At 36.3% G+C, this 22,088-nt stretch overlaps 1 protein-coding gene across 4 annotated transcripts in view; it reads right to left on the bottom strand.

The window, feature by feature from the left end:
• LOC150076256 (neuroepithelial cell-transforming gene 1 protein-like) overlaps positions 1–22,088 on the bottom strand; it is a 366,344-nt gene that overhangs the window by 151,988 nt on the left and 192,268 nt on the right. The window lies entirely within an intron of this gene.

Below are 22,088 nucleotides of genomic sequence, written 5' to 3'. Positions count from 1 at the left end.
CCTGTCCAGCTGAGCCTTAAACTTATTTAGGCTATCAACCTCCACCACAAGGGATGGAAGTCTGTTCCACCAACCAACCACCCGCTGGCTAAAGGCAAATTTCCTCATGTCTATCCTACATCTGTCTTTCCTCAATTTGAATTTATGCCCTCTCAGGTGATTTTTCTGAGCTAGAGGAAGAATCCCATCAGCATTGAGCATGCTTAAACCATTCAAGGCTTTATACACCTCTATCAGATCACCTCGCTGGTGCCTAGTCTCCAGACACTGTAATTTGCAAAACTTAAGCCTTTCTTCGTAAGAGCACCCCTTTGTTCCATTCACTAATCTTGTTGCCCTTCTCTGTACTCGTTCCAGCAGCTCTACATCCTTCTTGAAATGAGGCCTCCAGACCTGTATACAGTACTCTAGGTGTGGCCTGACCATTGCCTTATACAATGGAATAATCACCTCCTTATCCCTGCTGGAAAAATTCCTGTATATCATTGACAATACTCCATGAGCTACTCTTGCAGCCCGTCTGCACTGCTCAGAGAACTTCATATCTGCCTGCACAACCACCCCCAAGTCCCTTTCATTCTCTACCACTGTCAGTGTAGTACCGAGTTGATACGTTGCTCTGGGGTTGCTGTTTCCCATGTGTAGTACTTTACATTTGTCAATGTTAAACTTCATTTGCCACCTCTCAGCCCATCTGCTCAACCTTTCCAGATCCTGTTGCAGCAGCATAGTGTCAGTAGTGTCCTTGACAACCCTGCCAACCTTTGTATCATCTGCAAACTTGGACATTAAGCTTGATATACCATCATCAATATCATTTATAAATACAGAAAACAATAATGGACCCAACACTGAGCCCTGAGGGACTCCACTAATAACATTAGTCCACGATGAGCAGTGTTCATCATTACTTTTGTTTTAGCCATATTCATCTTTAGTCCAAAATCCTTACTAGCTGTGCATAACAGATTAAGATTTTCCTCTAATTCTTTTGGATCATGGCTTATGACCACAATGTCATCTGCAAATCGTAAATGGTTTAGGTACTCTCCGTTCACATTGACTCCTTTCTGCGACCAGTCTAATCTTCTGAAAGCTTCCTCAAGGGCAGCAGTAAACAGCTTCGGAGATATTGTGTCTCCTTGTCGAACTTCTTTCTCAATTTTAAATTTCCTACTCTCTTTGTATAGTCTAATAAAGGAGGTAGCACTCTCATATATTTTCTTCAAAATCATAATATATAGGGTATCAATGCCTTGTCTTTCCAGTGCCCAAAACATTGCCTTATGCTGTATGGAGTCAAATGCCTTTTCATAATCCACAAATGCCAGGCATAATGGTGTTTTATATTCATTTGCTTTCTCCATTAGCTGTATTATTACGTGAAGGTGATCCATAGTTGAGAATCCTGTCCTAAAGCCAGCTTGCTCTTTCAGTTGATTCTCATCAAATATTCTTTCTAATCTGTCAGTAATGACCCTTGTGAACAACTTGGGATAACAAGCTAATTGGTCTATAATTTCCAATTTCTGATTTATCTCCTTTCTTATGCAGCAAAACTATGATTGCATTATTCCACTGCTTAGGCATCACACCTTTTCTAATGCACGTTGTGAAGAGCTTTGCCAGTTTTTGTGTTATATCTCTTCCTCCCAATTTTAACAACTCTACAGTAACTTCATCTTCCCCCGGGGCTTTCTGATTCTTCATTTTCTTCAATGAATGTTCTACCTCATCAGGAAGAATATTGGGTATGTCGTATGTGTTGCTACTTTGCAATTTATCTTCCCCACTGCTGGTGTCATTCCCCTGCTCCTTGTATAATTCTCTATAGTAGTCTTCTGCTATTTGAATTATGCCTTCTCTGCTGTTTATAAGTACACCATCACTATTCTTCAGTTTCAGTATCACTTGTCTTTCTGTATTACTGCTCATGGCTGCTGATTTAAATCCTTTGTTTTCCCTTAATGCTTGTTCTACTTTTCTTGGTTTAAATCTTCTTATGTCCTCTCTGAGTCTCTTTCTAATGGCTTTGCATAACTCAGTATACTCAATTTTCTCCCTGTCAGTGTTTTTCTTGCTTTTCATTTGTCGTCTTCGGTTCATCAAGACAAGTGTTTCTTGAATAATTTTTTCTTCTTTGGATTTCTTTTTCCCTACAGGTTTCTTGGGCTTTATCACTTTCAGAAAGTTGTAATATTCCTCGTCGATATCTTGGTCCTGAGCAGTCTGCAGAAGCTCAAACTTGTTCTTAAGTTCCAGTACATACTGTTTTTTCTCCTCTTCTGTTGTCTCAAAGACCTTTGTATTATTTACTCGAGTCAGTTTTTTCCTTTCCTACATCTATATCAAGTGTACATCTTACCATTCTGTGATCACTTCCAACATTTACCTTATTCAGGACGGTAACATCATTCACAATATATCTTCTGTTAGGGAGGAAAGTCGATTTCATTAGTAGTTAATCCATTTGGACTCTTCCATGGCCACTTTCTGTTCACCGTTTTCTTGAAAAAAGTGTTCATTACTGACAGTCCTTGAGATTCTGCAAATTCCACAAGTCTTTCATTTCATTCACCAATTCCAAAATTTCCTATAGTTCCCCTTTCTGCGCTGTTTTGTCTTTTTCCAACCTTAGCATTGAAGTCTCCCATAATAATAGTGTAGTGGGTTTTCTGCTCATCTAGAAGACTCTCAATTTCGGTGTACATTTCTTCAACCTCTTCATCATCATGGCTCGATGTTGGTGCATAAATCATTATAATCTTTAGCTCTTACCTCTTAGAAATCTTGAGTATCAGTCTTGACGCTCTTGGTGATGTACTTTTGAATTCCAAAATGTTGTTTTTAAAATCTTTATGGACCAGAAACCCAACTCCACCTTCACTCCTTTCACTGTTTCTGTTGGTGTACAGCAGATTTCCACTTGATAAACTTATAAGTGATTCATTTCTTCTTCTTGTTTCAGCCAAACTGACGATATTCTAATTCACATTTTCTAATTCCTTTTCCAGCTCTAATATCCTATGCTAGCAGGTCAGCTTTATCTTTGCTGATGAGGCAACAGAACCATCTGGTTTTGACAGAGGTGGGAACAGAGATTTTTGAGAATTCAAAAATTGCAGCCAATAGGTTTGGCAAGAGACCAGAATGCTCGGCTACCATTTGGACTGAATAATCACTCCTTTACAAAGTATAAATAATACTTAATAATAATTTTTATTATTACACAATGTCACTTCTAAAAAAGTAGTACTGGAAATATTTTATAATAAAAATTCAGAAAAATTATACGATTTCAGAGAAAATAGGCTTAGTGTTTCACATTAAAAATATTATGATGAAAGGTGTTTGCGATAAAAAATATTACATTGAAGGGGATTCGTGAGTAAAAAGAGGTTGGGAACCACTGTTTTAGAGGATGAGATACACATTTTTTATTTTATTTTTTTATGTGTACCCCAAACACGAGAGGTATTAGAACCTATAGTACTTAGTACCGTGCGTGCTTGGGTTGGAGGTTGAGAAGACGAAAGAAGATATTTGTTGACATTGGACTTGAACTTTTGTAGATTGTAATTTTCAGGAAATACGTATGAAGGAAGGTTGTTCCAGAAAACGGCAGTTGAATGAATAAATGAGGAAGATGAAAAGTTGGTTCTGTGGGTTTGAAGTTGGACAGTAAATGGATGTTGGCTGGTGGCAGCACATGTTCGGACTGTTTTGAAAGAGAGAGCAGGAATTATAGAAGCCAATTCAGAAGAACAGTGCCTATGGAAGTATCTGTAGAAGAGTCATGCAGCAGAAACAGTACGTCTATGAGAAAGCGAGTGGAGAGACTCTGTTAGAGATGAATCATTAATTAACCTAACTGCCCTCTTCTGAATGGAATCAGGAAGCCTGAGAGAGGTTTTGGGGGCACCACCCCAGATGTGGGAACAATATTCCATGGCTGGGCGGATTTGCGATTTATACAGAGTGAGCAGCTGTTTGGAAGAAAAGTAACGCCGAGAGCAAAAGAGAAAACTAAGTTTTTTAGATGCAGAGGAAGCAATATTTGTAATGTGCTTGTGCCAAGAGAGATCAGGGTAATCCCCAAAAGAGATATATCATTTTTCCTAGCAATCGGAGTGTCACTAAAGATAAGTATAGAAGCAGAAGAATCCTTTTTGTGAGATATAAGACAAGACTGAGTTTTAGAAGGGTTGAAATCAACTAAGTTGTCTTTGCCCCACTGGAGAATTACCAAATACAAGTGGTGCAAGAACATTTGATGATGCCAATGAGGCAATGTTAGATAGATCGGAAAAATGATAGCATATGTGTGTGTGTGTGTGTGTGTGTGTGTGTGTGTGTGTGTGTGTGTGTGTGTGTGTGTGTGTGTGTGTGTGTGATTGTTATTTAATTTTTTATTTTTTTTTTTTTAAGGAGCATTAGCAACTAAGGCCATATTACTCCAGGATATGTGGGGGTCATTCCCTGACCTTTCCGCATCCTCTGTATTTGGTGGTGACAGGCTCAAATCCCGGTTTAATCAAGAAGCGTGTGCTACGCACTGCTGCTCCTTCCCACCTGGCTACGGAGGCACCCTGTATATGTGATGGAATACAGACTAATACTGCAGCAACAGCAACAAGCAGAGATAAAATTGATTCTTTCATTGCTTCTAGTGGGATCACAGCAGCATGGTAAAAAGAAGTAGGGAAGAGTACCTCCATCAGGCACTGTAACAGAGCTAATTGGGAGAGGTCATCATGGGGAAAAACACACAATGGATTGTGTAAGAGTTACTAATGGCAAAAACAGGTACACACACACCACATGCTAATGCTAGGAATATAGTAAATAAATTTGAAATTTAAAGTATTGGTGAAGTTATCAAACAGACGTAGGGTAATCAGAAACACGTTGTCACTCAAACAGAAAGGGATGCAGAATATGAATGTGGTGAATACAATGTACAAAGGACAGACAGGACAGGAGTTATGCTCTTAGTTAAGAAGCACATAAAATCTTAAAGGCAGTGTATCCAGTGTACATCAGTGACTAGTGCAAAGTTGAGTCAGTCCGGTATGATGCAAGCACTGGGAAAACAAAAAGGAGAGAAGAAAGTATGTCATAGGTCAAATGATTATGAAGAGAATAAAAAAATAACTCTACAAATAAAGAGACTGCATTGATAAATCAGAATGTCTTATGATATCAGACTTTAACCCCTTGCAATTTGGCATTATTTCAGTGCCTTCCCCATGTAGTCCTGGTCTAACAATAAAAAAAAAAAAAATACTAAATTAAATTTGATGTTCGAACATTATTTTTGGGTTTACATGAGCTAAGATATAAAACAGTATGACAAAACATTTTAAAATTGCAAATGCAATATTTCTTTCAGGAAGAAATATTCTCAAAACTTCCCATTCAGATAATTGACAATGAAATCACAAGTTTTTCTTAACAGTCCAGGCTTTGAATTCCTTTTGTGGGCAGGCAGAGATGCAACATCCAAAATATCTGCAGAAATCTCTTCCTGCTAAATACATTCTTGAAAAATGTAATTCTGGCTGTCTATTCTTCAGACCAATATCTCTCTTTATATTATTTTTTTTCATTTAGTCCCATGTTGATAATAATTACAAAAACCTCCTTTAGTTCAGTTAGTGAAACCTAAATCCAGTCACACCATATGGAATGGTTGGAAACTCTTATTTGTAAGAGTTTCTTCTTTTTTCCCTCAATATCTTCAGGAAGGTCTAAATTTCTCAATTTCACCATTAGAAAGGCTTTTATTAGATCTTGATGGCATGTGTAAATACTTCACTTTAATACAGAGTATAAGTTATGTTTATTTCTATACTGGTGGGGGGGGAAAAAAACCACAGCCTGGGGGTTAACAATTGAACATAAACATCAATAAACACTGACTTAGTTTTTCAGATATATATATTTGAAGTATAAACAAATGGTAGTACAGTAAAAAGCTAATTTTATAATGAGAAACTGATGGTTGCACTAAAAAAGACATCAGAAAAAGAGAACAAAAAAAAAAACCCTGCATTAACAATTGAATATCATTTAGTTTTTCAGCTTGTTTATATAAAGTATAAACAGATGGCAGGACATAATAGCCAGTACAGCAGCAAAACAAATTTCATAATTAGAAATGCCAATGTTCACTGTGCAATAACATCTGACTGAAAGTGGACTACAAAAAAAAAAAAAAAAAAAAAAAAAAAAGAAGAAAAGAATTAAAAAAGTCACTTGCCAATAACAGCTGAATATGAAAATTAATAAACATTGATTTAGCTTTTTAGGTTGTTCATAATGTAAACATGGTGGTTGTGGTGGTGGTGGTACAAATAACAGCTGCCCCAGAAATAATGATGGTGTGGTGGGAGAGAGAATTCCAAAATTAGAGATACTGATGGGTACAGTGGCCATGACATTGGAGTGGAAGTGGAATTTTATAATGTAGTCATGGCTGCACTGCAAAGGGTTAACTTTCCAAGTATTTATTGGAATCTGTGGGCTGGCTGCTCACATAGTAGTAAAGTTTTTCTGGATGACTGTTTTCTGCACCAGCATGTTAGAGAGAGGCAACAAGAGAAAGGCAATATTTTTCATGTGGCGCCTCCGTAGCCAGGTAGGCAGGAGCAGCAGTGCGTAGCACACACTTCTTGATTAGACCAGGGTTTGAGCCCGTGCCCACCAAACACGGAGGATGCGGAAAGGTCAAGGAATGACCACCGCACATCTCCCCCCACCCCGGGAGCAATATGGCCTTAGGAAAAAAAAAAACCAAACTAACAATATTTTCCATCTGATTATCAGCAGCAACTCTTCATGCATTATGAATCTGCATATAATGGAACCATTAGGTAGTAGTGATAATAATATGTTGATGTGAGATTTACTTAAAGATATCAGAACTCTCAAAGGTAAAGGGAAGGGATTCTGTTTTCATAAAGGTGACTATTGTTACTACATGACCTTACACGATTTTTAAATTCTCAGTGATACCAACTGATGATGTTACCAAATACAAATTCTAAGTGGGAAGTATTCACAGATGCTAACTGACTTTTTAAAACAAATAACAGATATTCTTCAAGGTTTAATTAATGGATGTCAGATGAACTGATGGATTTTTTTTTTTGATGAACTGACTTATGGCAGCGAAGAAAAATACAAAATTATAAATTATCAAAGGACAAGAAACCTACAGTAAATACACAGTTGTTTGCAATTAAATCAATAAAGGGATTGGGCAAGCTAAAGCATATTACGATAAGTCTTTGGCTAAGAATGTAAACAAAAGAAGAGAATTCAAAAATTCTTTGCTTATGTTTAAACTAAACAAAAAGGGATGAACCGTGTTGATCCAAAGAAAGCCACAGGCTTTTGCTGCAACAGCTCACTGGCTAAAAGAAAAATTCTTACAATCTAGTCTAAACCTCTTCCCACTGTAATTTCAATTTATGGCTCCTAGTTCTGAATTTCTTTATAACAGTGAAAATTCCGCTCTTATTCATTTTCCTAGCCCCTCTCAGAGTCTTATAAACCTCAACCAAGTCCACCCCTCAAGTGCCTGTTTTCCAAGCTTTGTAGACCACATAATTCAAGCCTTTATTTGTACGGTCGCCTTTTGTCAATCTCACAATGCGAGTTGCCTGTTTTTAGACCATTTCAAAAAGTTCAATGTCATTTTTCAGATATGGTCTCCATACTCGAACACAGTATTCCAAATGTGGTCTAACAATTGCTTTATACAGTGAGATTATGACCTCCTATCCCTAGTGGATATTGTTCATTATATATCATTGATAGACACCACCATGGGCTTTCCTTGCTGCCTGTTTACATTGACCAGAAATCATCATATCTGCCTGTATTATAACTCCTAGATCCTTTTCTTCTCTAATGTTTTTGTTCAACCCTACCAAGAGTATAATCTTGCATTCTGCTGCATTAAAACATAACAGCTACTTTTATGATCAATCTTGAAGACTGTTCAGGTCATCCTGAAGGAGTGCTGCTTGGCACTGACCATGCCTTCCATCCCTTCGTCAATGTCATTTTTGAAAATCAGAAACAACAGTATTCCAAGAACCGATCCTTGGGGAACTCCACTGTTGACATTACACCAATCTGAAGAATATCCATTAATCACAACCTTCTGCCCTGCAGCCACCATGCAATCCATCTTAGAATCTTTCCAGCAATCCCAACGTGTTCCAGCTTATACAATAACCTCTCATGTCAACTGACTTGCTACACTCCATATAAACTGATTGTTCCTTACTTCCAGCTCATAAGTAACTGTGTTAAATAGCTTAATAGGTTAGTTAACCATGATTTTTCCTTAACAAAACCATCTTATGTGTCCTTCAGAATGCATTTCTATCTAAATGTCCCTGTATTGCACTCTTAATCATTGCCTCTAAGATTTTCCCCACCACTGAACTCAGACTAACTGGTCTATAGTTACCGGCTTTATTCTTATAATTGCTCTTATGTATTGGCAACTATGTTGGCACTTCTCCAATCCAAAGGAATCTCTCCAGAGTTCAATGACGTTCTCATAATTAACCTCAATTGTTCTATAACACTCTGTTCACATCCCTAAAAATTACTGGTATATGCCACCAACTCCGGGAGCCGTACTTGCCTTTATGCTCGAAAGGTTTTCTATAGACAGTCATCTGTAATTTCAAAATCATTAATTTCATATGGCTCAGCCTCACTCACACATCCTCTTCTCAACATGAAGAGTCTTTCGTCAGTAAAGACCAATGCAAAGTACCCAGTCAATTCATCAGCAGGGTTGTCTAAGGCTTTCCAACACCCTCATTTTGGAGTCCCTCTGGATTCAGTACTGGAACCCATACTATTTTCAATAATTTGTAACACTACTTATTACAGCATATCTGTGGTCAAGGTTATACAGCGTGCAGAGCTAAAATTTTGGCTCTTATTAATTAGCAAACTAATTTCAGTTTAATAAATAGTTTTAATTGTCCTAATCATATACATTAGCTTATTTTTGAATAAGCTAAATATTCATAGAGCCTTTGTTGTTGGTAATTTTGGCGAGAACAATGTTTCTCACAACTAGTAGTGTAATTCAGCAAAGTAGAGATCAGTGTTTTAAATTGCAGCAAATAAATAGTTTGAAGGTCTTCATCATTTAGGTTAGCTTACTTTCATATTTTACTAAGTTTGTTTGTTATTTGGTCTTTAGAAGCATTAGCAACTAAGGCCATATTGCTCCGGGGATATGTGGTGGTCATTCCCTGACCTTTCCGCATCCTCCGTATTTGGTGGCCACGGGCTCGAACCCAGGTCTAATCAAGAAGCGTGTGCTACGCACTGCTGCTCCTGCCCACCTGGCTATGGAGGCACCATTTTGCTAAGCATTTAGAAAGTCAACAGTATTATTTAGAAACATAACAGCAAAGTAAAAATTGCCAACGCATAATCTGGGAATAGTATAGAATTATTGTGCTCATCTCTCAGCTTTTGTAGTATTCTTAAATTAAATTTAGACTAAGACTTGCTTTTTGTGGTATTCTTAAATTAAATTTAGACAAAGATTTACTTTTTGCTTTGCTGCTCTTGTTAAAACAAGAACAGCAAAGCAAAAAGCTCAAATCACTTTTGAGCTTTTTGTCAGCAAAAGAGGATGTATTTGTTTGCTTTTGTTGTAGAGAGAGAGAGAGAGAGAGAGAGAGAGAGTGAGGAGGTTAATTGGCAATTTAGCATTCCATGGGCTTAGGTGAGGGTTTGAGGAACAGGGTTGATGCCCTCAAAGAAATCGGGAGGGGGGTGAGATGCACAAAGTCCCCAGACAATCAACATATATAACACAAGAGATACACTTGTGTACCACATAATACAGAAAAAAAACTCCACCACATTGCAGAGTGCACTGGTTCCCACAGAAGGTAGCTGTTGTCGGGGACACTATTTTCAGAAAAACAGGAAATATGTTTCATAAAGAGGATAGGTGGAACACGACCAGGATATGTTAGCTTGAGGCAAAAGTTAATGACATTGTAGAGCAGCTATAGTCTTTTAAGGGCACAAAAAATATAGTTGTATATGTTGGTACCAATGATATTAATAATGGGACGGCTAAGGATTTACTTAACAAGTACAGGCTGGTCTCGATCAACGCAATTAATTCATCCCGCGAGCGCATCGCGCAAAACGGAAACACGTTAAGCGAATATAATAGTCAATAGGAAAAATTGTCAATTGGTCAAGGACCAATTGACAAAAATTGACCTTGATCAATTGACAATTGGTCCTTGACCAATTGACCAATTGAAAAATTGTCAAATAGTCAATTGGTCCTTGACCTTCTGGAATGTCTATAAAGAATTTTAAAAATACCTTTTAAATAATTTTTTAACTGTATACAATGTAAAATATAATGAAAATAATTATGGAATTAAACATTTATTGCATAAAACAACGGTTCCCAAACTGTGCGCCACGGAATATTTTAAATGTTTGAGGGAAACACAGAGATACTCGACATCTGTTGGACACTGTGCGAACTACTAGCTGGAGGTAGTTCACAGTTTCAACATTTTTTATTAAGTTGTTTGGACCTAATTACTAAACGGAACTGTTAGATTCCGTTTTCTTTTGGACTGGGTGCGCCGTGAAAAAATTACTGAGACACTAAGGGCGCTGTGAACCGAGTAAGTTTGGGAACCTCTGACATAAAATACACAATGAAGACGCACCCAGTCCAAAAGAATCTTTTGGACTGGGTGCGCCGTGAAAAAATTACTGAGACACTAAGGGCGCTGTGAACCGAGTAAGTTTGGGAACCTCTGACATAAAATACACAATGAAGAAATGACTGTTGCGGAAATATTTGAACAGCGTTGACTTTCTCTTTTCATCAATCAATTTCCGATAGCCGACAACAACCTTCTCTGGGCCCTGGCGAAATAAATATCGCAGAGATACTTAAACCTTTTGTTTGAGGTTCTCTGCGATACGAAAGATTTCATCAAGTTCTTTTACCGTTATCTCCTTCGCCGTAACATTTTCATCTGGCTCATTTAAAAATTTGAATTTTTAAATTTGAAAAATTTAAAAATGCATTTAAAAATTTGAATTTTTAAAAGTTGCATTTAAAAATTTGAATTTTTAAATGCAAGTCTGCATTGACTTTATTAGCGGGAGACAAATGAGTAACACGTCTTCTTCCGATGGTTGATGGAACACACCGAAGCAGGCAGCAGGCAAACGTTTGTTTATTGCCCATCCGACGCATGGTAAGCTTAACAACAATTCAAATATTTTTCAACTATTGCATAAAAAAAAAAAAAATTGCGTTAACTGGAAATTTGCATCATGTAAAGTGAAAAGTGGTATAATTTTTTCAAATAGCAGTAACTGAAACTTGCGTTATGCGAGGCCTAGCTGTACAGTGCAATATTGAAAAAAAGTTGTCAGTTCGGATTAAATTTGAAAGTGTTGGAAATTCTGCCCTGGAGAGACAGTGCAAAGGTCTGTGCAAGTTGCAGCATCTGGAAACTAGGACCTGCAAGGTGATCTGATTGAGGTGTATAAGGCCTTGAATGGTTTGAGTAGGCTCAATGCTGACAGGATACTTCCGCTTGCACAGACTAAGAACCTGAGGAGGGTATAGATAACAACTGACGAAAGACAGTTGCAGAATAGATGTGCAGAAGTTTGCCTTTAGCAAAGGGTAGTTGATTGCTGGAACAGACTTCCATCTGTTGTTGTAGAAGTTGACGGCTTAAATAAATTGAAGGCTGAACTAAACAAACATTTGCAGTGACCGAATGGATGAAATGGGAAGGAGGTTTTTTTTTTTTGGCTGATACTGTATAAGCTTGCTTTCTTGCATCATATGCCTCAACTAATGCTAACCCAACCATTTAGAAAACAATTTTGACACAATTCAAAATCCTCACAGATATCAATTTCAAGTCTAAAGGAAGGAAAAATAAGGTGATAGTAAGAACTGGTAATATAAAATGTTGCACTATTTTTAAAATTAAAGAAATTTTGTGAATGATGAGGTTATTGTCAAGGCTAAAAAAAATAATTTGAATGAGGGCTAGTTACAGCAAACACTATACTGTTTCATGAATTAAAGAAATTGAATGAATTAGGAAAGAACCCTAGTTATAAGAACTGTAACCAAGTCACAAAGGAGATTAGGCAGGCAAAGGCAGATTATGAGAAACCCTTGGCAAAGGATGCAAAGAAAAACAGAAAACAGTTCTTTACCTATATAAACTCTAGAAGGAAAGGAATGAATCAGATTGGTCCACTGGATATTGATGGTTCAACTGTTGATGATCCTGCTCAGGTGGCTAACAAACTAAACAAGTATTTTGCATCTACATTCACACATAAGGAGTTGTTCAGGAAGGGGAATGCCAGAGGTGAAGTAAATGCTGGCAGTGAGCTAGATGATTTTGTAATAATTGAGAGCAAAGTGGAGGAGAAATTGTTGAGGATAATCATAAAAAAGACACCCGGCGTGAATGGGATCTATCCAGTTATATTAAAGGAGGCAGCAAAGGAAGTAAGAAAACCCTCAGCTATAATTATGAGAGCTTCTTTGGACTCAGGGGAGGTACCCGTAGACTGGAGATGTGCAAATGTGACCCCAATTCACAAAGGAGGATCAAAGGCCGACACAAGTAATTAGAGACCTGTGAGTTTAACTTCTGTTCCAGGAACATTAATGGAGGCACTGGTTAAAGAAGCACTGCAGGATCATCTAGACAAGACTTCGGTTATAGCTCGGACACAGCATGGTTTTGTTAGGGAAAGTCTTGCCTGACCAATTTGATTGGATAATACAATGCAGTCACAAAATAACTGGATGCAGGGAATAACTTTGATATTACATATTTGGATCTTAGAAAGGCTTTTGATACTGTTGTACATGGAAGACTGCTGCACAAATTGGAGCAGTGTGGCATTGGAGGCAAATTTGCTGCTATGGATAAAGGGATGGTTGAGGGGGAGAAGACAGAGAGTGGTAATCAATGGACACTGCTCATCGTGGACTAATGTTATTAGTGGAGTCCCTCAGGGTTCAGTGTTGGGTCCATTATTGTTTTCTGTATTTATAAATGATATTGATGATGGTATATCAAGCTTAATGTCCAAGTTTGCAGACGATACAAAGGTTGGCAGGGTTGTTAAGGACACTGCTGACACTATGCTGGTGGAACAGGATCTGGAAAGGATGGGCTGAGAGGTGGCAAATGAAGTTTAACATTGACAAATGTAAAGTACTACATAAGGGAAACAGTAACCCCAGAGTAACATATCAACTGTAGCACTACACTGACAGTGGTAGAGAATGAAAAGGACCTGGGGTTAATTGTGCAGGCAGATATGAAGTTTTCTGAGTAGTGCAGATGGGCTGCAAGAGTAGCTCATGGTGGCTTGTCAATGATATACAGGAATTTTTCTAGCAGGGATAAGGAGGTGATTATTCCCTTGTATAAGGCAATGGTCAGGCCACACTTCGAGTACTGTATACAGGTCTGGAGGCCTCATTTTAAGAAGGATGTAGAGCTGCTGGAATGAGTACAGAGAAGGGCAACAAGATTAGTGAATGGAACAAAGGGTTGCTCTTACGAAGAAAGGTTTAAGTTTTGCAAATTACAGTGTCTGGAGACTAGGCACCAGCGAGGTGATCTGATAGAGATGTATAAAGATGTATAAATGGTTTGAGCATGCTCAATGCTGATGGGATTCTACCTCTTTCTCAGAATAATCACCTGAGAGTGCATAAATTCAAATTGAGGAAAGACAGATGTAGGATAGATGTGCCGAAATTTGCCTTTAACCAGCGGGTAGTTTGTTGGTGGAACAGACTTCCATCCCTTGTTGTGGAAGTTGACAGCCTAAATAAATTTAAGGCTCAGCTGGACAGGTATTTCGAACGAATGGAGGGGTGAAATGGGAGTGGTTTTTTTTTTTTTTTTTTTTTTGGCTGATGCTGCATAAGCTTGCTTTCTTGCATCATATGCCTCTACTAATGCTAAAGAAAACTATAAATATATATATATTTATTTATTTAGAAACAAAGTATGTGGATTGGATAGTAATTAATAAAATGATTCCAAAAGTTGTCAAGGTTATGGAGATGACCATTAGTAACTGCTGATATGATTTAAAGTTATGTCAAATACTAAGTAGATAATTTGAATTGCCAGATAAGTGGAAACTAGAACTTCTGTAACCAGTTATTATCTATTATTTAAAATTAAAATACAAATGGAGAAGTTGTGAAAACAACAAACATTTAAGGTTGGATACATCAAATGTTATGCTCTTTTTATTTAATTAAAATAATTATTGAAAATTAAGGGAAGAAATCTTATCTAAAGTACTGAGCCAACTGCCTGTTATCAGCATCCACATAGTATAATGGATATGGTGAAAGATAAACTTTAATCCAAAAGAATATAGAATGGTTGGGTTTTATAAAACAATATGAAATTTATGAGGGTGAAGAAAGGTTCAACAAATAAGAGGTCAAAAGAGATTAGGTTTTAAGCATAAAATACTAAAAGTACAGAATCACTAAACATTGAAATATAATTTAGTTGTACGAGGGCTGGTATGAAAATAATGGCTCGTATTTTTTTGTTTTCAAATGTAGTGCCATAGATTATCTAGCATGTCAGTATGTGGTCACTAGAGGTCTCTGGTTTCACCATACTGAGTAGCGCTATGATTGGTCTCGTGAGTGCAGCACACAGAGAGTTCAAAAATGGTGGATGTTACAGATATACATATCAAGCAAAGAGTGGTGATTGAGTTCCTTACCAAAGAAGTGATGCTATTGAAATCCATACACATCTCAAAAATGTTTATTATGACAATACTGTAGATGTGAGTAGTTAGACGTTGGGTAAGACACTTTAAAATTGACGAACTGATCAAAGAGGACTTTGCATCACAACATGCAAATTGTGAAATGCAGTAGGTATAGAGAAATCTGCTGTGATAACTATCATAAAAGAACTAGACTACAACAAGGTTTGCACTAGTGGGTCCCGAAAATGCTGACACAAAAAAGCCGGAAAAGTCATCTGTATGGAACTTCTCCAATGCTACAAGAGTGAAGGAGAGGTTTTTGTTTCATGCAGTCACAAGTGATGAAACTTGGGTCCACCATTATGACCCTGAAATGAAGAGACAGTCGATGTAGTGGCACCATCAAAATTCACTGTCCAAAAGACAGCTGTCACTCGGCAAAGTCATAGCAACAGTGTTTTGGGACAAAGATGAGGTCTTGCTTGTGGACTTCTTGGAGAATGGCACCACAATCAACTCAGATCGATATGTGGAAATGTTTAAAAAGTTGAAGGCCTGCATCCGTAGAGTTCAACAGGACAAAAACCTTAAAAAGGTTATTTTTCTTCTCCATGACAATGCATGACCCAACACTGCTTTGTGCATGATGGAGGCCATTGCAAAACTGGGATGCACTGTTCTTCCTCACCCCTCTCATAGCCCGGATCCTGCACCTTCTGACTATGACCTCTTTGGCCCGTTGAGGGACGCACTCCATGGAATCCATTTTGCAGACAACAACCAGCTCAAGTACTGTACAGCGTTTGCCAAGTCTTCTGGAGCAAGAGTAAGGACTCTGGAGCAAGATTGGAATATAGCATCAGAGATAGCGGAAGAGCATAGAAAAGTATGGTGACTTTGTGGAAAAATAACAATGTTTATTAATGATTGAGAATTAATTGATGCAAAAGACATAGCTGTAGGAATTAAAATTTCTGAGAAAAAAAATAGGAAGTTACCTTCATACCACTCCTTGTATACAGCCAAGGTAATAATTCGTTTGGAAGGGGCAAAAAAATTAACAGCAGCAATTAATTTTTTGAAAATGTTATGCCTAACAGCCAAGGAATGAAAAAGACATTTTAATAATTTTTTTTTTAAATCAATATACATTAATGAATTTCATTTCTGTTAAATTACTTGGATTCTTAGACTTCTTTGAGTTCTACTGCAGCTTCTAAGGGAAATAATGATAGTTGGGTGTGACCCGACATTGGCTTTTCTTCTGTTGGTTGTGAAGAATCATCGTTTTGGACGTTGTTAGAGTCAGGTTCTGGTTGCCTGTTGTTAGAATACCTTGTTGTTTGTGAAATGATCTTTTCCTTAAAGAGAGGAAGGTATTCTTGCCTGACATTGGAACCTTCTTGCTTATTGATTGATGACTGTGACATTTAATGAAGTAGCCTTCTTTGAACGTCCTATTATAATTGGAATCTGTGGCCATCGCTAAGGTTATGCTGAAATCCTACAACTCCTAGTAGTCCAAGCCAGGCATGGCTGGTTTAGATTTATCCACTTCTCCACATTGTCTTTTTTTTTTTCAGTTCTTGCACTCTTTTTTGGAGTCTCCTATAAGATTTGCAGTTGCAGACTAATTTAAATATAGGCCTCTTGGGTTGTATTCATCTTGATTGGTTATACAAAAATATGGTTTTTAGTGAGGTTGTACCTGTGTAAAATGTCGAGAGGTTGAAAGATTTGGTTACCCTATCAATCCTTTCGCTGATTACTGGAATGAATGAAATGGCAAGAGTACCTGCAATTTGGTTTTTCTGCTCTACTGTTTAGGGATTTAGTGGTGTCCTTTATAATTTTGGTGACTAGAGATTTGTGGCACCCATTTTTCATGAACTGTTTTCTTTTAGTATTTTGTTTCTTCCTGGAGATCATATCCTTTGCATATTTTAAGGGCTCTGAGAATAAAGGACTTACCTGGACTTTGGTTGAGTGGGGATGGGATTATTTGAAATTCAGAATGCCTGTACTGGTAGGAGTTTTCTGTAAACAATTTTGGATATGTTTTCTATTGTAATTAAAATGTCTAAGAACAGGAACCTTCTGTCTTCTTCTTCCATTTTGAAATTTATTTGGGGTTTTTCTGGTTGAGTGTTGAGAAATGATCCCAAGCTGTTTTGGCTTATTGCTCTAGACTACAAGAATATCATCACCATATCCACTCCAGAATTTTGGGATGAGACCTGGTTTTCAAAGTTCTCCATAAAAGTGGGGACAAAGGATTGCCCATGCTCAAGGCCAGCTTTCTGGATGTAGAAGTCATTCTTGAAGGAGAATGAGAGGTCAATGAGGTCCAGGAGGCCACTAATATGAAGTCATCTGAAGTCCAAATGGATCTGAATATCCAGCTTGTTTTAGGCATGTTTTTGCATCCAAGAAAGGTATAGCAGTAAACATTGGGAATTTGTTCACAAAAAGGTTAACAAAGTGATGTGCATTACTAAGTGCTACCCACTTGCATTATTCATAATATTTTTCAACTATCATAATAACGATTTAAATCATATACGGGCATGCCAGAAAGGTACTAAACCTGTTGTTTGTATTTTCTATTTTGGCAATAAATTCAACTTATAATTAAAACCTGTGGATATGCTGGATGTTTTAAAATACCAAGCCTGGTACGTTTTTAAGTAAGAAAAATGAATATCCCAAGAGAAAATGCTGAACTCTTTCCTGTATCATAATGCTTAGAAGGATGCTTTCAATTCTGGGACTACTTCTGAATTCCTTGCTCATGATAAAAATTCTCATTTGTTGTGAGGAAGTGCTTACTTCACAATTCTGTATTCAAACTGTGCTATTCTTGCTATTTTTAACTGCTGATCTGCTCTTACTTTAAAACTGATCAGTGTATAGGTATAGAATTCTGCACAATCAAATCCACATGATGTCTCTAAATATTCAGTAAATGTTAATGGTGTATTTCACAGTATTTCACAGTTGTAAATCACTGTAGTTATACACTCCTTGTCCTATATGGCCATCACAGATTAAACAGAGAATTATAATTTTATATTTATTGGATTACTATTTCATTTTTAATCTCTTACATTTATTCTTTTTTGCTTAACATTAGAACTGCTGACAGTCAATTTGACTATTTGCCTACTTTAAATTGTTGCAGTTTTGCAGTCTTTTAACTGTAGAAGTGTGAGTCCATGACATTTCTTAACTTTCCATTAATTCAGAGCATGCACAACTGCAAATGTTTACACAATTTTTTTTTTTTTTTTTTTAATTTCAGCTCTATACCTAAAACTGACAAAGCAGTCAATTTGACTGTTTGTAAAATTTTAATCAAAGTAATTAGCTAATTTTTAAACAGTTAATCAGGTTTTTGCATTTATTTACCTTGTGACAAACATCTGAGGTTTCAATCACCCTATGGTTTGTGCAAGTACATGCCCATGTGTGTATCTCTGCGCATCTGAGGATGTGTAGGAGCCACTATTATACATTGCTGAATCATGCCATTTGGGTTTAGTCGGAGCAAAACTTTATACATGGAAAGGTATTTCAAAAACTTTTACAGTGTTAGTTTGATTGCATTATTAAAATGTGGCAATCTCTGTCTTACCTAAGAGCAGATTAAAAAATGTCTAGAGGAATTAGAAGAACTATATGAAAATGAGTCTGGAGTGGACAGTGGAGATGAATTGAGAAGAAAGTTATAAATGGATTCCTAATGAAAGGCAGCGAAAATAATACTTCTGACCCTCGTACACCAAGTGATACTGTAGATGATAATACAAGGTATCATAATTGTAAAAACTGTATTTGTCTATCAGTGGGCAGAAAATACACTTCAAAATCTGGGCACATATGGGAAGTTATAAAATCTGGTAATCCTTCAGCTGGACGTGCACTACAAAGGAACATAATTCACAAAAACTCTGGTCCAACTCCTTATGCAAGACAAAATGTGTGTATATGGATTGTGTGATAAGTGCGGTTTGTTTATTTGTAGACAACAATGATAAAACTGCACTGAAATCGAAATGCAAAGACAATTGAAAGATAATAATTGGTCTACATCCATTCAAGAATTTGATGCTTTTATCGTTGCACTTTTAGCTTGAAGAGTATATGGTGCTAGAAATTTAGAAATGGATAGTTTGTGGTTAATGTATGGGGGGACACAATTTTTTTCATGATACAATGTCATACAACTTTTGTGAAATTAAGCAGTTCATAAGATCTGACATAAATTCTACAGGGAAGGAGCATCTAGGAAATGATAAATTTGCTTTAGCTTCAAAAATATGGTGCAAATTTATTTCAAACTGAAAACTTGCAATATACCTGGAGCAAATATTACAATAAATGAGCAGCTGGATGCTGATTGACCTAGTATATGTTCAAAAAAAAAAAAAAAAAACCCACACAAATTTGGTATAAAGTTTTGGTTTGCAGCTGGCACAACTTTAAAATATTTACTGAACAGCTTTTCTTATTTGGGGAAAGATAATATGCATTGGCAATAGCAAATAATGCATGAAAGCAAGCAAGCTTATATAGTATCAGCCAAAAAGGGGGAAAAAAAAAAAAAAAAAAAAAACACGACACCTCCCATTTCACCTATACATTCCTTCAAATAGTTTGCCTAGTTCTTCCTTGAATTTATTTAAATTATTAACTTCCACAACGATAGATGGTAGTTTATTCCAACAATCAACAACCCATTGCTAAAGGCAAACTTCCTCACATCTATTCTGCAACTGTCCTTTCTCAATTTGAATTTGTGCCCTCTCAATTGTGTTGTCTGAGCAAGAGGAAGAATCCAATCAGCATTGAGCTTGTCCAATCCATTCAAAGCCTTAAACACCTCAATCAGGATCACCTCACAGGTGCCACTGATTGAGGAGTTAAAGCACCCCTTCGTTTTGCTCACTAATCTTATTGCCCTTCTTTGTAGTCCTAAAACTTCTTCCTAATTCTTCCTAAAACAAGGCCTCCAAGACCTGTATGCAATACTCAAGATGTGGACCGACCTTTGTCCTATACAGTGGGATAATCACCTCCTTATTCCTGTTAGCAAAATTCCTGTATATCACTGACAAAACCCCATGAGCTTTTCCATTTTCCACTACCCTGAGTGTGGTACCATGCACCCAGCTAGTTAACCACTTTCTGAATATGTCATTCTAAAACTAATGGAACCATTTCTGAAGCGAGGTAGAAATGTAACTAATGATAACTTCTTAACCAGTTTTAAATTGGTAAAAAAATACTACCATAGCAGAAACTGTTAATCATGATTATAAAGAAGTTCCAACATCCATAAAAAAGCCATTATTATATTTCACTTCAGTTTTCAAACTTGATGATTGCACTCTGAAGAATTAACAGGCCAAAGCAAATAATAATGTCATAATCAGGAGTATGCTTCTTACAAGTGTTGCAATAAGTAATGGTACAAAGTTGAAGCCTGACTCAGTATTATATTACAATAAAAAGTATGAGGTTAAATTATTTGGATTATTTATAAAGAAGTGACAGGGAAGAATATACAGAAAAGAATATACAGATTCACAGAAAGCAGCAGCTCAAACCAGCAACAATTGCAGACATGTCAAACTTCTCAAAAGGCATCACTGCCAAATTAGGCAATGCAAGGCAAACAAAACTATAGAAATGTGCACTGTGGGTAAAAAGGATGTATGTGGAAAGTGTATAGGAACTGTTGACAAAACTGTCATTTGTTTAAATTATGCAAATTAATTTTTAAACTTTAGTTTATTTCCTAGACAAAAAAGTAGCGTTCAAATTTTTGCCACCAGTAATATTACTTTTATGCATATTACCATAAGCAATAACACTAAGTTCTGTTGCCAGTTACTCTATATCAAAGCTTATAATAAAATGTTGAAAACACAACTTAAATATTTTATAGACAGTGATCAAAATGACTGGCAACGGTAGTTGTAGTGTTAAGCAATATGCCTTTTAAAAATGTATTTTTTTCAGCATTTTTAACTTTCTAAATTTGCAACTTCAAAAATAAAAAAAATATAAATACTTCATAAACATCAATTGCCTGGTTACTGAACAGAAATTACAAAAAAAAATAAATAAAATTAAAAAAAATAATAATAAATAAAATAAAAATAAATAATAAATAAAGTATTATGGAAGCACAGCTCTCAATGCACTGTTAGTAAAAAACATTTTCACAATTACGTAATATATGAAATTCATACATCAAACTATTTCAAAATATTCAAAATGTAAATTTTAAACACATGGGCATTAATTTACAAAGAAAGCAACAACTGCTGATATTTATAATTCTTAAGTAGGGCACAATCATTTAACTTAGCAGTGGAGGCACCCCCATTTGTATTAAAAGTGGCGGCAGGGCACCTGACAGGTGACCATTTTTTTTTTAAAGTTTTGCTTGAGCATTGCCAATATTTTATCCTTAATGGATTACAGTGCTATAACTTTCATCTATAACTTGTTAAATTAAAAAAAATATATATATAAATATATATAATTATGAATAAAAAATTAAAATTAAGTAAAGAAAGAAAATGGATTTGAATTTGAATAGAGATAAAATGAAATATCGATAATACGAATTATGGATCAGGGACACTGCAAGAGCAAAGGTACCCTACAACCATAATGTATATAGAAAATTATTTTTAATGTTATGTGTAAATCTTTAATTTAACTTATGCTAATAATGAAAATACCGTGTACCCTGGGAGCGATGTATGTTGAATAAAGGGGGAAGAACGGAAAAGAAAGTGTAACGTTATAAACAAAGTGCGAATTTTGAAAAAATGCAAAATTTGAAAAGAACGACCAAGGTAGAAATAGCAGATTTTTGAAAAGAACGACCAAAGTAGAAATAGCATTGCAGTATCTTTCATAATTTCTGTGTCTTCTTCAGAGGTCATCCACCTAAATTATGAAAAAGAACAGCAATACTCTTACTTCTGTTTCTGACATGTTCTGTATGTCAAAAAACACGTGTACGCGGACACGTGGTAAAAAATAATTTAGAATATAAATTTTGAATAAATAAAATACAAGTTAAGCAAAAATATTATGCCAAAGTATAACATACAGAACATGGATGACCTTACAGAAGTAAGTAGCCCGCCAAAAAGAGAAGACAAAGGAAGCGAGTGTCCGAATGACAATAACTTACCGCTACTTGACCGGTCAACAAAAAAGAAAGAGCCGGA

Source organism: Mastigoproctus giganteus, chromosome 13, assembly GCF_048544385.1.
Source record: "Mastigoproctus giganteus isolate SK-2022 chromosome 13, ASM4854438v1, whole genome shotgun sequence".
Lineage (NCBI taxonomy): Eukaryota > Metazoa > Arthropoda > Arachnida > Uropygi > Thelyphonidae > Mastigoproctus > Mastigoproctus giganteus.
Note: the sequence above shows the minus strand (reverse complement) of the source record. Positions and strands in the feature narration are given on the sequence as shown.